This window comes from Myotis nattereri, assembly GCF_964212035.1.
Source record: "Myotis nattereri genome assembly, chromosome: 14".
Taxonomy (NCBI): domain Eukaryota; kingdom Metazoa; phylum Chordata; class Mammalia; order Chiroptera; family Vespertilionidae; genus Myotis; species Myotis nattereri.
In genome coordinates this window covers 25426162-25441070 of record NC_138089.1, presented here as the reverse complement: position 1 = coordinate 25441070, position 14909 = coordinate 25426162, and the positions used below count along the sequence as shown (strand labels likewise).

The 14909-nt window shown below is 35.9% G+C and overlaps 1 protein-coding gene across 1 annotated transcript in view; it reads right to left on the bottom strand.

Annotated features, from left to right (window-relative positions):
• Nucleotides 1-14909, bottom strand: part of SETD5 (SET domain containing 5) — an 81476-nt gene that overhangs the window by 52445 nt on the left and 14122 nt on the right. The window lies entirely within an intron of this gene.

Sequence of the window (14909 nt, the reverse complement as noted above, 5' to 3'; positions counted from 1 at the left end):
TTCTTTTCTTCACTGACCCCTTTCCAAATTCAGAGGCTTTTCTTTAACCAAATGTCAAATTTACTCTCCAGTCATACAAGAATCTGCCATGGCCCAATAAGTTCATATTATTCCTTTTCCTCTCCCCATTCCATCCCACTTATATCTTCTTGTCCTACTACAGAAAAAGATTGACAAATGAAAGTAATTTCTATTTGTGGTCAACTCCGTAATAGAAACACATAGAAAAATAAAACTGTAATCAACTTTCTACCCTCCGAAAAAGGGAAAAGAAATAGGTGATGACCTAGGACTTTTTGGGGGGAAAAAGTGAAATGTAACATTAGCCAGAAGTGAAAGAGCTGTTAATGGTATTTCAGTTACCAAGGAAAGGAAATGTACTCTATGTTATTTTACGAATTTCCAACTTATTAAAAATTGGAAAAGAAACTATTCTGTAGAAACAATTCACAAAGAACATATTAGAAATTATAAAAATAAAAGGATGAAGGTAACAGTAAAAGGAACAACAACAACAAAAACACACAAAGAACTCAAAACAGATATAGACTCCTCTAGCAGCAATAAATAAGAAAGGTAAGGAAATGACAGAAGGAAAAAAAGAAATAAGTCTGAGTGCACAGCAGGAGGAAAATGAATGCATTTCAATTTAAGTATTTCCAGAACAATCCATCAGAATCCACAAAAACACTAGTATGTTCTCGAATTCAGAAGCAGAATCAGCCTGCCTCCCAGTACTGACTACTCCTTTGAGAAGTCACCATTTACATACAGGTTCTTGGGAACAGGCTACTAAACAGAACATGCCAGAAATAGTTTATAATTACTCCTATCTTTTTAATTGTGTTCAGAAATGGTCAATAGTCTTTGTATTTGTAAAAAACAAAACAAAACAAAAAAACAAAAGTCTTTGTATTTGTCATTATGACAGTCTCTTCTCTATATGACTTTACTTGCTGAAAGCACAAGACCTGTGTGATCTGTCTGGTTACTCTCAGAAGAGAGTGTTTTAAGAATAATTCCAACAGAGATTTAGAGAAAGAAATTGCATCAGCCAGGTGAGCCGGAAGCAGCTGGGAGACAAGAGTCCAATAAACAGACAATTCAATGAAAGAAAATTCAGAACAAGTCTGCTTCAGTAATCCTGTGAAGAGGACTGGCAGGAAGAGGAGTGCTGCTTCAGAAAGAGAACAGGCTTCATATGCTTCAGACAGTCTTTGTACTGAGGCTGTGGACCTTGGCCGTTCTCCCAGAAATGATGCAATCCTGATGAACAAGATCTGCTGCCAGAGAAACAATTGTTAACAGCCTATGCAGACAGCAAATAAGCCAAGGAGCAATCTCTGATCAATTTCACAAACTAACAAAAAGCCAAATCTCTTCCCTCAATTTTGGTTTCTGACAAAATATGTTAGTAAATATATATTTAGATATATATATGACCAAGCCATTTTCTCAAAATGTCCCTCGTATTTTAATTCCTTTGGCTTTACAATATCTATCATCCATCATTAAATTTTAATCAGAACACTGAGACCATTTTTACTATGAATATAATTTTCCAAGCATATTAACAACAAGGTATTTACAATGAAATTTTACACTTGTTTTCCTCACTCTCCTAAGAAAACCTTTGGGAGGTAATGGTTTTCCTAAATATAAAAATCACTTTGGAATCTAGAGCCCAAATATGAGATTTCAAAGTAAGGACAAATATGCACACCCACAAAGGTATATTTTAGACATCTTTGAAACTACAGGAAACTCTATGTTAAAAACAGGCATGTGTTAAAGAAAAACAGAAACTTTCTTCTTACTTAGGCTGACAAAAGAAGTAGATTGAGTAATATCATTACACTGTAATGCCTACTTTTCTCAAGGGCAACAATATTATTTCAGATCTTACAGGAAGGTTAATAACTATTTTCATCCTACTAGCCACAATTTACTATTTTATTTTAGAACCTAGCTCAGAAAAATCCTCAATTTAAAATCCTCCATATATTCTTCATCTCCTAGGCCTTATTTCTTTTTCAGAGCTTTATCAGGTTGTTCATACAGTATAGTTATAAAATTATAAGGATTTTTCTCACTTACTAAATAAAGAACTGCATATAGCAAACTTCAGTTCTCTAAACTCCAACTAGCTACAATTAACCAAATTTCTTCCCTTAAGCAATACCCTCAAACTGAGATTCACTAGAAACAAGCACCTAAAATATATCCTGAAATCAATATATTCAGACCAACCTACCTCTACATTTAAACTATTAAATAATGAAAATTAACAGATATACAGAATAACAGATAGACAGAAGCCATAAACGATCTTTAACTCGATTAAGGAGAAGAGAAAAAACATGCCAGAAAAACTTTCAATTAGGATTAAAAGAAAATAGTCACTAAGTTTAAGATTCAATTTCTGATTCTGTTATATATGTAAGCTGAATTTATTCTTAAATATTTCTATAATTTCTTTCTTTTTAATAACTTTACAAAATGATAAAAGGGAGATGGGAAAAGAAGGTTTTTTGGTATGATTACCACCTTCAATTTAATTTTTAAATCACAGAAAAAAATACAACAAATATATGAACGCATTTTATGTACATGACCAACTTCCTTGAGAACTAATGTGGCAGCTGTATTATATGCTTATCTTCTATCTCCAACCAAAATTAAAATACTGAGTGTTTGTACTGTAACAGTTTTTTTTCCTTGGGAAAATAAAAAAGCACTATATATTAAGGATTAGGAAATTTGAGTTCTAGCCTGCAACTTAAATAATTTAAGTTTGGTGTTCTCAGAAAAATAACTTTTTATAGATGAACCTTAAATTCCTCAAAGTAAAATTTTCATTAGGCTTTTTCTTGCTCTAAATTTCTATGAATCCTGACACTGCCGTATGCAATGTCTCAAAGTCTCAGTTTTCTCATCTGTATAATAGAAAGAAGAATACCTGTCCTGCTAACTCAGGTGTGTATGGACTATTGTTTAGAGTAAATAAGAGTTTCAATGGCTCTTTGGAGTCTTTAAATACATGTGAAGATAAGCTGCTACTAACAACATGAATATGGGTAAAAATGTTTTTCTCTTCTTCAACAGTGTGTTATTTCAATCTTGTAACAGTAAATAATGTGAGAAGACTATATGTGGAAAACATGAAAAAACAAACAAAACCCAACAGTTTAGGTGAGATAAGTAACAAGCATTAGAAGATATAAATCTGTTGAAAAGTTCATATAATTGGGATTAGTACAAATTCGAAGTTAGGCTTACAATTTGTAGCAAGTTAATGAAGGCAGAGTACCTAAGAGAAGTTCAGGGCTGAAAAGAAAAAAAGAAAAAAGAGAAACATTGGGGCAAACAATTAAGAGACTAAAGAAATATCATGATTTAGTAATTTAGGGCCAAGATAAAGTTTTCCTTTTTCCCCCATCTCTTCTGCAACACTTGTTTATCCCTTGACCACTTTGCCTAAATTTATATTCCCTCTAGGGCAGTGGTTCTCAACCTTTCTAATGCCGCGACCCTTTAAAACAGTTCCTCATGTTGTGGTGACCCCCAACCATAAAATTATTTTCGTTGATACTTCATAACTGTAATTTTGCTACTGTTTTAAATTGTAATGTAAATATCTGACATGCAGGATGTATTTAGGTGACCCCTGTGAAAGGGTCGTTTGACCCCCAAAGGGGTCGCGACCCACAGGTTGAGAACCCTGCTAGGGGCTACTGGACTTGGTACAACAAACCCATGACTAGAATAGGAGGCAATTAAAATCCAGTTTTAAAATAACACCCCTATTTTATAGTCCATAGCATGAATTTCTTTTGTCATGAAAAATTTCATTAATGGAATATTATGGAGGAAAGACATACTTAGTTGTACTTGGAGGAGAGGGGTGACAGGACAAGAGTACATGCCATAAATAATGAAGCTAAATACATACTACACTTTTAAATTGTTTTAGGTTGACATTTTACTTATAACTCGTATTATTTTACTTATAACTCGTTCAAAAATAATAAAATACATATATACTGCTAAACTAACCGAGGATGCACAGACTATTCTTTTTTTTTTATTATTAAATATATTTTATTGATTTTTTACAGAGAGGAAGGGAGAGAGATAGAGAGCCAGAAACATCGATGAGAGAGAAACATCGATCAGCTGCCTCCTGCACATCTCCTACTGGGGATGTGCCCGCAACCCAGGTACATGCCCTTGACCGGAATCGAACATGGGACCTTTCAGTCCGCAGGCCGACGCTCTATCCACTGAGCCAAACCGGTTTCGGCAGACTATTCTTAATAAGAATTAGAATGACATGGACTTTGATTTACCTCTTTAAAGGGCGATATTCTCAAGACTTTTTGAAGGTTCTGTCCTATTGTGTTTGGAGCCTCAGCATATGCTTTAAAAACATGTACTAGTCTAGATAGGAAAAGAACCTCTCATACCTCTACATTTGCCTCCTCTGTCCAAACCGCTTTCATTTTAAAACACTGAAATGGGAACCAGATTTACTTACTCTAGAAGTGGGTTATGCACATTTATAAGGCATTAATATCTGTTACACTTTCTGTAGTTTAGGTAAAATTTCTTAAGTTGATAAAAAATTTAGAGTTTTAGGATAAATTCTTATTCATTATTTTATAGATGAAGAAAGAGACTACATATATTTTAACTGTAAGAAGTCACACACACAGTGGTGGAGAGTTCAGAAAAAAAATTAGGATGTAACATATAGCTTCTATTTATTAAAGTAATTAATACTTATTTTAGAGAGCTACATCTGAATTGAAACAAAAAAACCTGTAAAACTCAGCACCAATTATTGGTGCTGTGTTAGACAAACAAGTCCATATTAAAATTCTTGACTGTTTTGGAATTTATATTATCTAGATTTGCTTATATTATCTAGATTTGCCAGTTTTTCTGCATTCATTCATTCAACAAACATAAAGTAACTACTATTTATAAAAGCTATGTTATGTGCTATTTTAAGATGTTTCTCTTATCCAGAGAGGGGAAGCAATTTGCAAACTCTTTAGGTTTGCCTATGTGCCAAGTATTGCATTTTCACAACCATGAAGGGGAAAAACAATCCTAAAGTATGCCTTTACACTTAATGAGTCATTCTGAAGAGAAAACATCACCCTCCCTACAAAGAAAGAAAATCCCAAAAGCATCCCATCGTTTATCACTGACACAGGAGTCTCTTAGGGAAAGAGATTATTTTATAAATCTCTTAAACTATTTAGAAAACTTACTGATTGGTCTCATGGAAAATTCTATTAAGAATGAAGGACAATGGGCAGCAAGAACCTGTAAAACACAGATGAACAGAACCTGACCATACATGTTCTGTGATTATTTGGCAGACCAGGTAGGTAAGTATATAGCAGTAAGGGCATTTAGAGCTTAATTGTATGTCCAATCGGATTCCCCTCACCTCCTGATAGCTGAATCATTAATCTTATTATTTAAAAACTGCTTGTAAAAATTATTCAAACACCACAAAAGCATAAAATAAAGTGAAATTCTTACAATTCCATTTTCCAAAGATATTCCAAAAATAAAATAACCCTACTGTTCTGTAATCTGCTTTATTCATTTAGTAGTAAGTTTTAGACATCTTTCTATATTCAAAGGAGATATACAAATTTACTTCTTCCTCTTAAATGATGGCACGGTATTTTATCCCATGGATCTACTGTAATTTAAGTCAGTCTTCTGCAGGTTGATGTTTAGGTTGTCGCTAATTTTCCATGACACACACAATGCTGCACTGAATGGTTTGTGTATATATATCCTATATAATAAAAGCCTAATACGCAAATTGTCCTCTCGACTGGGAGTTCTGCAGGGAGTTCAACCACTTGCTATGACGTGCACTGACCACCAGGGGGTGGTGCAGAACATGGCGGGTGTTGGTGACTCGGTACTGGCAGACGAGGCTCTGCAGGCCCTGATGCGCCCAGATGAGAGTGGGAGCAGGGCGGGATGGTGGAGCAGGTGAGTGGGCAGCGCCAGGCTACGGTAGGTGTGAGACACTGGTCGCTGGGTGGGGCCTGATTGACCCTCTGATCTGATTACCATGCAGCCACCAGGCTCCCATGCACTGAGGGAGCTGTGCAGGGGCCCAATGCCCTGCCAAGCTGATCGCAGGATGACCAGCCGGGGCGGTGGGGGGCGGGGCTGCTGCCCTGTTCCCTCAGTGCCTAGAAGCCAGGCAGTGGCGGGGCAATCAGGCCCCACAGGCGGTGACCAGCAGCAGCAGCAGCAGGGCTGCCACCAGGCTCCCTCAGAGCCTGGGAGCTGGTGGGGCCATCAGATTGGCGGGGCAGGCAGGCAGCCCAGGGAAGGGAGGCACCAGCTGGCAGCTGGCAGTCACTAGGGACCTTACCTGTGCATGAATTTCGTGCACTGGGCCGTGTGTGTGTGTGTGTGTGTGTGTGTGTGTGTGTGTGTGTGTACTTTTGTTTATACATGTGCACAAACATTTCCTTAAGACACATTCCTAAAAGTGGAACTGCTAGAATGGCATGAGCATATTTATTAGCAATGCTGAACCACCTCTCAGAAAGTAAAAACCGTATTACACTCCCACAAACATAGTGGGAAGTCTACATTTTTTCATAAGTTTTTAAATACTTTCAATTCTTTCCTCAGAGTTTTTCTTAGAAGATTCTACATTCTAAAAGAAAACCCTAGAATGAAAATTGTAAATACTCAACATTCTATTACCAAACTACTCACCAGAAGCTATACTGATAATAGAATTACTCAGAATAATTTGTAATTTAAAAAGTAATGGCGATGAAAGACATAAACTAAAAACAAAACATTGATATACATGTTAGGGCAAAAGTAGGTTTATAGTTGTTCGTATCGAAAAAGACAGGTTATGATTATTATAATAGCTTTATTAACGCAAAAGGATGTCACAGTGCATTTATGTACAATCTCGTAAGTGACTGGAATTGCTGGCCTTCATTATTTACATATTCTTGTAGTCTACTTGCTATACTCAAACACACTTGAATACAGAGTTCTGTGTCATCAATAAACTTGTTTTGCCTACTCCTGTACAGTGTTTGGTCTATGCATAAAACGAGTCTATTTTTACTCATACAGTAGATTCCTGAGCAAGATGAAACCTTTGGAATGGTGAGTAGTACATTATTTTCCTAGAGGATAAGCATCTATGATGGTTTGTTATGAGACCCAAGAACTTCAAGAATTCCCATTACACAAAACATCAAAATATTGTAAAACTTTTCTCTGAGATCTTAATATAAAAAATGATTAAGCCTCTACACGGATGCTAATCTTTGGTCCAGTTTCAGTAAACATTTCAGCAGTATTTAGGCCAAAATTCTCATTCATTAATTCTTATAATAAATTAGCCCCAGGACACTGACAAAATAGTACTTTTTAGTTAATGAATATAACTGGCATAGTAAGCTGCTCCAAATCCTTATGCAAAAAAAATAATCACAATTATTTATTATGCTAAATTTTGTGATTTTATTCTCCTTTAATCATCTTTGTGGGTTTTCCTGTCATATCACAGTTTGACCCTAAAGAAAACCCAGAATTCTAGCACTGAATAAAGTAAAACACAAAGTATTTTAGCATTTACCTGTTAGTTTCCCTCTTTGTTGAGAAGTCTTCTATTTACAAACTTATTTTTTACTGAGTAAATATTTCTAAATGCTGAATTTTACTGCTTCTGAATACTATATTTCATTTTCCGGTACTTGGTAACCAAGTAGTTAGTGTGCAATATAAAAACTAAGACATCTTTGTTTAAAAAAAATATTTTTATTGATTTCAGAGAAGATGGGAGAGGGAGAGATAGAAACATCAATGATGAGAGAGAGAATCTTTGATCGGTTGCCTCCTGAACGCCCCACACTGGGGATCAAGCCCTCAGCACGGGTATATGCCCTACCGGGAATTGAACCATGTCCTCCTGGTTCAGAGGTAGATGCTCAACCACTGAACCACACCAGCTGGGCCAAACTAAGACACCATAAAAAAAAAAAAATCCTATACCCCAGATTATGAGAAATCTCTTATAGACCACCAATAACTTGGTTTCCAATCTTTTGGGAAAAAAGGAGTTTTTTAAAAGTGCAAAAATTTTGGGGTGGGGTAGGAGAAATCAATGGAGGGGATCAAAAGGTAGAAACTTCCAGTTATAAAGTAAATAAGTCATGGGGATACAACATACAGCATGGTGACTACAGTTAATACTGTACTGCATACCTGAAAGTTGCTGAGCGTAGATCTCAAAAGTTTATATCACAAGAAAAATAATACTTTTGGTAACCATGTAAGGTAAAGGATGTTAACTAGACTGTTGTGATCATTTCGCAATGCATTTGGACTGAATCATTATGTTGTACACCCGCAACCAGTACGTTAATTAACCTACTTCAACTGAAAATTTTTTTTTTAAACGAGGCCACTGAGTGGGCCCTAATCCAATATGGTCAGTATCCTTATATGAAAAGGGAATTTGGAGACATGAAGAGACACTAAGAATGCATGCACACAGAGAAAGGATAATGTGAAGAGGCAGCAAGAGGGCAGGTCACCTGCAAACCAAGGAGAGAGGCCCCAGGAGAAACCAATCCTGCCAATATCTTAATCTTGTACTCCGAAAAGTGCAAAATTTTTTATTTGTTGATTAGGAAAATACAGTAAAACAATATTAGATCCTTTGCAACTGGGGCTCCTGGCCCACAAAGTACTAGCATCCATGAATAATTAGACAATTGACAATACTTCTGTACCATATCCTTTAATCTTATATCCTTAAGAACCATTTTTTATTTAGCTATTACAGGACTACATGATAATTTATACCCAGATAAATACATCAAATGATACTTGGGTAACAACAACAAAAAAAAAAAACAAAAAAAAAAAAAAAGAAAGAAAGAAAAAGGAGACTTCTACTTAATAAGAAGGTATCCCCTTTGACCTAATGGGCCAAAGGACCAGAAAGCCCCTGTTAAAGCAATGTGGTCTTCATGATCATCTCTGAATTCTAAAAAAATATTGCATGGCCCATAGCTCTTCAATGAGTTTAGGATTTCTTAAGAATCCACTAAGAGTCAATATTGTTTCACATTGAAATTCCAATTCTTTCCCCATTTGTTTATTAAAGCAAGAAGGAAACCCACTAGGCTTCCATTTACTCTAGTATCAATATTCAAAAATTGATTCTTAGTATGAGCATAACTACCTTGTTACTGTTTTTCTAGCTGATTTCAAACTTTGAACACACATACTTACAGGAATTCCTACCAACTCTTCTTTGGTGAACTGCTCAAAGGAGACAGTATTTGCCTAATCTCTTCTTTGAGGAGATCTATAATAAATGTTTATTTGGCTATCAGTTTATAACAACACAGAAATACTTATTTACAAGCCAATGTTTGGGAGCTGCTTGTTACCATCCCTTATGCTACCAAAACACAGATTCCTTTAGGAATTCTTATCTGGCTTCTAGACCTGTTATTAATACCTTCCTTTAAAAAGAAAGCATTTTCTTTTGGAAAAAAATTGAGTTTACCAAGCACAGCTTAGAGTGCATCTATGTCAAGTTAATACAAATAAAACTAAGTAGGCTACAATTTTTAGTAGCAAAATTATTTGAATTTTCAAAACTAAAAATGAGTGGGAGGCAACCAAGCGATGTGTCTCTTTTACATAGATGTTTCTCTCTTTTGTCTCTCCCCCTCCCTTCCACTCTTTCTAAAAAAGTCAAGGAAAAAATATCCTCTGGTGAGAATTAACAAAAAATAAATAAAAACTGAAATCACTGATCATCTATAATAATAAAAGCATAATATGCTAATTAGATCGGACAGCTGAATGACCTTCTGGATGAAGCAGGGGCTGCGAGGCCCAAGGCAAGCGCCACAGCTGTGAGGGCCAAGCCCCATACCTGAATTTCGTGCATTGGGCCTCTAGTTTCTTTATAAGAAAACAAGCATGCTCACAGTGGGCATTGTGGTGGTACTCAATTTGGCCCAATAGATCAAAGGGACACACCTTTTTAGGTCCAAGAAGAACGGAGTCTAATATCTTCTTGGTTGCTTAGCAACCAAATCCTAGGGCACCTATATTTCTTAACCTTTTCGAAGAGTGATCACAGACTTCTATTAGACTCTGATAAAGACCATGAATATTTTCCTCAGAAAAACACCGATAAACCTTGTAAAAATTCTAGGGATTCATAGGCCTTTGTTCTATAACCCTTCCTGAACTGCAGCCAGACTCGATATAGGGAGCCTGCAACTGACTGAATTATAAGGAAGGTATGAGTGACTGGAAGAGGCTCATTAACTTTTTTTTTTTTAATACCAAAGATAATGAATAATCACTCTAGTAGGGGATGATGCCCAATAAAAAAAAACATATATTTTTCCTTTCTTTACCCAGATCCAGGAGCCCCATCCAATTTCAGGCAAAGAATCCTAAAGTAAAAACTGCCAAAACTTCAGGTGGGTAGCAGTACCCAAAGTCAGGAGGAGAGAAAAGGGCAAGATTATATTGGTGAAGGTGGAAGGCTTTTTAAATAAAATAGGGAATATGGTATAATGAAAAGATTCTGGAATCATAAGGAGTTGACTCACCCTATTACTAGCTATGTGACCACTCTCGCTCAGTTTGTTCATTTGTAAACCATCCCACTGCACTATTTTGAGAATTAAGTGACATAACATTCATAAGAGAACCTAGCAAGATATTTGACACATTGCAAGCACCCAACTTTTGATATGCTGGGTTACATTAAAGAAGTAGAGAAAATAAGAAATGTAAATAGGAACCACTTTCCTACTTCTAAGCCGATAGTATGAAGTACAGGAGAGGAATTTACAGTTTGAGTCCTGTTAGTAATTCGCCAAATCCGCTAAAACTAAGATTTGCCAACAGTTACAGAATAACCTGCACCCTAAATAGCCTATTAATTTTTTTAGAGAAATCTTGACTGGCACTGATTTGGTATTTATAAGATACCTTTTCAGATATTCAACTATTTTATAAAATGAAATCTATTGTATACTAAACATACTATTAATTTCCCATTTGCTTCTTCAATCTTCCTGTCAGGAATACCTTCCAGAATCTGTGTAGACCTCTTTAAAATATTAACATTTCCTCTTAGTATAAAGTCATTATATACCTACGTAGCTACTCTATTTTCCTTTTGATTGGAAATATGTGATAGCTGTAAGAGAAATTGGGTTCAGAGGGCAAGTCGCACTGATGGGGAGAGACTGAAAAATCTGATTATGTTTACTTGCCTGTTGTAACAAGTTTAAAGTTTTAAACTTTAAAACATTTTATTGTGAAAAATTTTAAATAAGTATAAAGTAAAATTTTATAAAGAACTTCATTTACTTACTATTTCAACAATTATCAACTCATATTCAATCTTGTTTATCTGTTAACTCTCCTCCACTCTAAGGCAAACACCAAACAACAAATTTCAACATTTAGCACATATCTCTAAAAAAGTGTACATTTTAATTCCTGTTTTGTTTTGTGGGGAGGGGAAAGATAACATTAGCCCACCATTTGTTCTTTCCTGGAACTCCCCATATCTAAAATAATAAGTTAGGACCCTGGCCAGGTAGCTCAGTTGGTTAGAGCGTCATTCTAATACGCCAAAGTTGTGGGTTTGAGCCACAGTCAGGGCACATACAAGAAGCAACCAACGAATGCATAAATAAGGGGAACAACAAATAGATGTTTCTCTCACTGTCTTCCTCTCTCAAATCAATAAACTAAATTTAAAAAAAGATAGGTAATATAAGGTATAATTAAAAGATTCTGGCTGGAATCCTAAGGACTTGTCATCCAATCTGAATTCATTTTGGCATTCCTCAATCTCACTGTAATCCTATCATATTAAAAACAAATAAAACTGCCCTGGCCGATGTGGTTCAGTTGGTTGGAAAGTCCTTCCATACACCAAAAGGCTCTGGGTTTGAATCCAGGTCAGGGCACATACCTAGGTGTCAGGTTCGATCTCATCAGGGCAGGTTGGCCAGTTAATGTTTCTCTCACACATAGATATTTTTCTCTCCCCCTCTCTCAAATCAATAAACATATCCTCGGGTGAGGATTAAAAAAGAAAGAAAGGAAGGAAGGAAGGGATGGAGGGAGGGAGGGAGAGAGGGAAGAGGAGAGGGAGAGAGGAACCTTCTAAAACATTATAGAGGGAACACTTCCAAACTCATTTTATGAGGCTAGCATTACTCTGATACTAAAGCCAGACAAAAATACTATAAAAAAAGGTAAACTATAGGCCAATATTCCTGATGAACATAAGATACAAAAGTCTTCAACAAGATATTAGCAAAATGAATTCAACAGTACATACAGTAAAAGGATCACACATCATGATCACGTGAGATTTATTCCGGGGATGCAAAAATGATTCAATTAGCCTTAGCTGGTTTGGCTCAATGGATAGAGCATTGGCCATTGGACTAAAGGGTCCTGGACTTGATTCCAGTCAAGTGCACTTACCTAGGTTGCAGGCTTGAACCCCAGCCCTGGTAAGGGCGCACACGGGAGGCAACCAATCGAAGTGTCACTGATGTTTCTCTGTCTCTCCCCCTCCCTTCCACTCTCTCTAAAATTCAATGAAAAAATATTCTCAGGTGAGGATCAACAACAAAAAAGGCTCAACTCTCCAAATCAATAAATGTGATGTACCACATTAACAAAATGAAGAATAAAAAACAAATAGATGAAGAAAATCTATGACAAAATTCAACATTTTTTTTCATAAAAACTCTCAACAAATTGGATATAGATAGAATGTATCTCAACATAATAGAACAAACACACAGCTAACATCATACTCAATGGTGAATAGCTGAAAGCTTTCGTTTTAAGACCAGGAACAAGAATATGATGCACACTCTTGCTATTTTTATTCAAATAGGACTGAAAGTCCAGAGCAATTAGCAACAAAAGATCTCCAAATCAGAAAGAATAAAATTCTCTGTTTGCAGATGACATCTAGAAAACTCTGAAGACTCCACCAAAAAACAGACTAAACAAATTCTGTAAAGTTGCCGGATAGAAAATCAATAAACAAAAATCAGTTGCATTTTATACACTAACAGAGAACTACAGGAAAGAATAATAAAGAAAACAATCTCACTTACAATAGCACCAAAAAGAACAAAATACTTTAGGAATATATTTAACCAAGGAAATGAAAGATCTGCACAGTGAAACAATAAAAACACTGATGAAAGGAACTGAAGACACAAATGAATGGAAAAATATTCTGGGTTATCACCAAAAAGAGATAATAAATGCTAGATAGAATGTGGATACAAGGGAACCCTTGTACACTGTTGGTGGGAATGGAACTGGTACAGTCACTATGAAAAACAGTATGGAGGGTTCTCAAGAAATTAAAAATAGAACTACCATATAATCCAGCAATTCCACTTTGGGGAATATATCCAAAAGGGGGAAAATCACCATCTGGAAGAGATAACACCTGGACTCCCATGCTCACTGCAGCACTATTCACAATAGCCGGGGTATGGAAACAACTTAAGTATCTGTCAAAAGATGAATGGACTAAGAAAATGTTATATCTAGTTATTTACCTACAACAAAATATTATTCAACCATAAAAACAAGAAAATTCCGCCATGAGACAACATGGATGAACCCCGAGGGCATTATGCTAAGTAAAGTAAGCCAGATAGAGAAAGACAAATACTGCATGGTATCACTTATATGTGGAATCGTTAAAAAAAAATAAAAATAAAATTTACTACTATAGAAACAGAGAGTAGAATCGTGTTTGCAAGGGGCTGAAGGAGAAATGAGGAAAGGTTAGTAAAAGGGTACAAACTTTCAGTTATAAAAACTAATAAGGTCTGGGATCTAATGTATAACATGGTGACTCTAGTTGAGGGGTTGGGGAACGTCAGGCCCTCAGGTTGTATAAGGCCTGCAGTATCATTGGGCCTGGAGCTGCCAAGGCATTAGGGGTGAGTTAATTATGTTTGACAAAATATGACAGACTAATTTTTAAGCTGATTAATTTTGTATGGCCCACGAGTGATGTTATAAATATCAAAATGGCCCTTGTCAGAAAAAAGTTTCCCCACCCCTGCTCTGGTTGATAATACTGTATATACTAGTACTATATGACTGAAATTTGCCAAGAGATTAGAACTTAAAGATTCTCACCCCTACAACCAAGAAAGGGAACAAATGTAAGGGATTAATGTGCTAATTAACTTACTTGTTGGAATCCTTTCACAATGTATATGTATATCAAATCATCATGTTGAACACTAAAAATATATTATAATTTTACCTCAATAAAGCTAAGAAAAGCAAACAAACCAAAACAGCTTAACTAACGAGCAACCTGATGGTAAGAAAAATGTTTCCTTAAAGCTCCCTTACCTATTAAGTCTTTTCTTTTCTATAAAGTCTTTTTTAAAAAAATATATTTTATTGATTTTTTACAGAGAGGAAGGGAGAGGGATAGAGAGTTAGAAACATCGATCAGCTGCCTCCCGCATGGCCCCGACTGGGGATGTGCTCACAACCAAAGTACATGCCCTTGACAGGAATCGAACCAAGGACCCTCCAGTCCGCAGGCCGACGCTCTATCCACTGAGCCAAACCAGTTTGGGCTCTATTAAGTCTTTTTAATGTGAATATATTTATATGGTAAGCACTGGCACATTGTGAAGCCAGAAGCCTCAAATTTTAGTTAGACCCTGATTATTCCTTTGTTAATAGTTGGTTCTTTTCATATAACTAATGGAGTCATGAAAATGAGGTGCTATATTTACAGCATGTAATAAGCACTACTTATCCTAAGT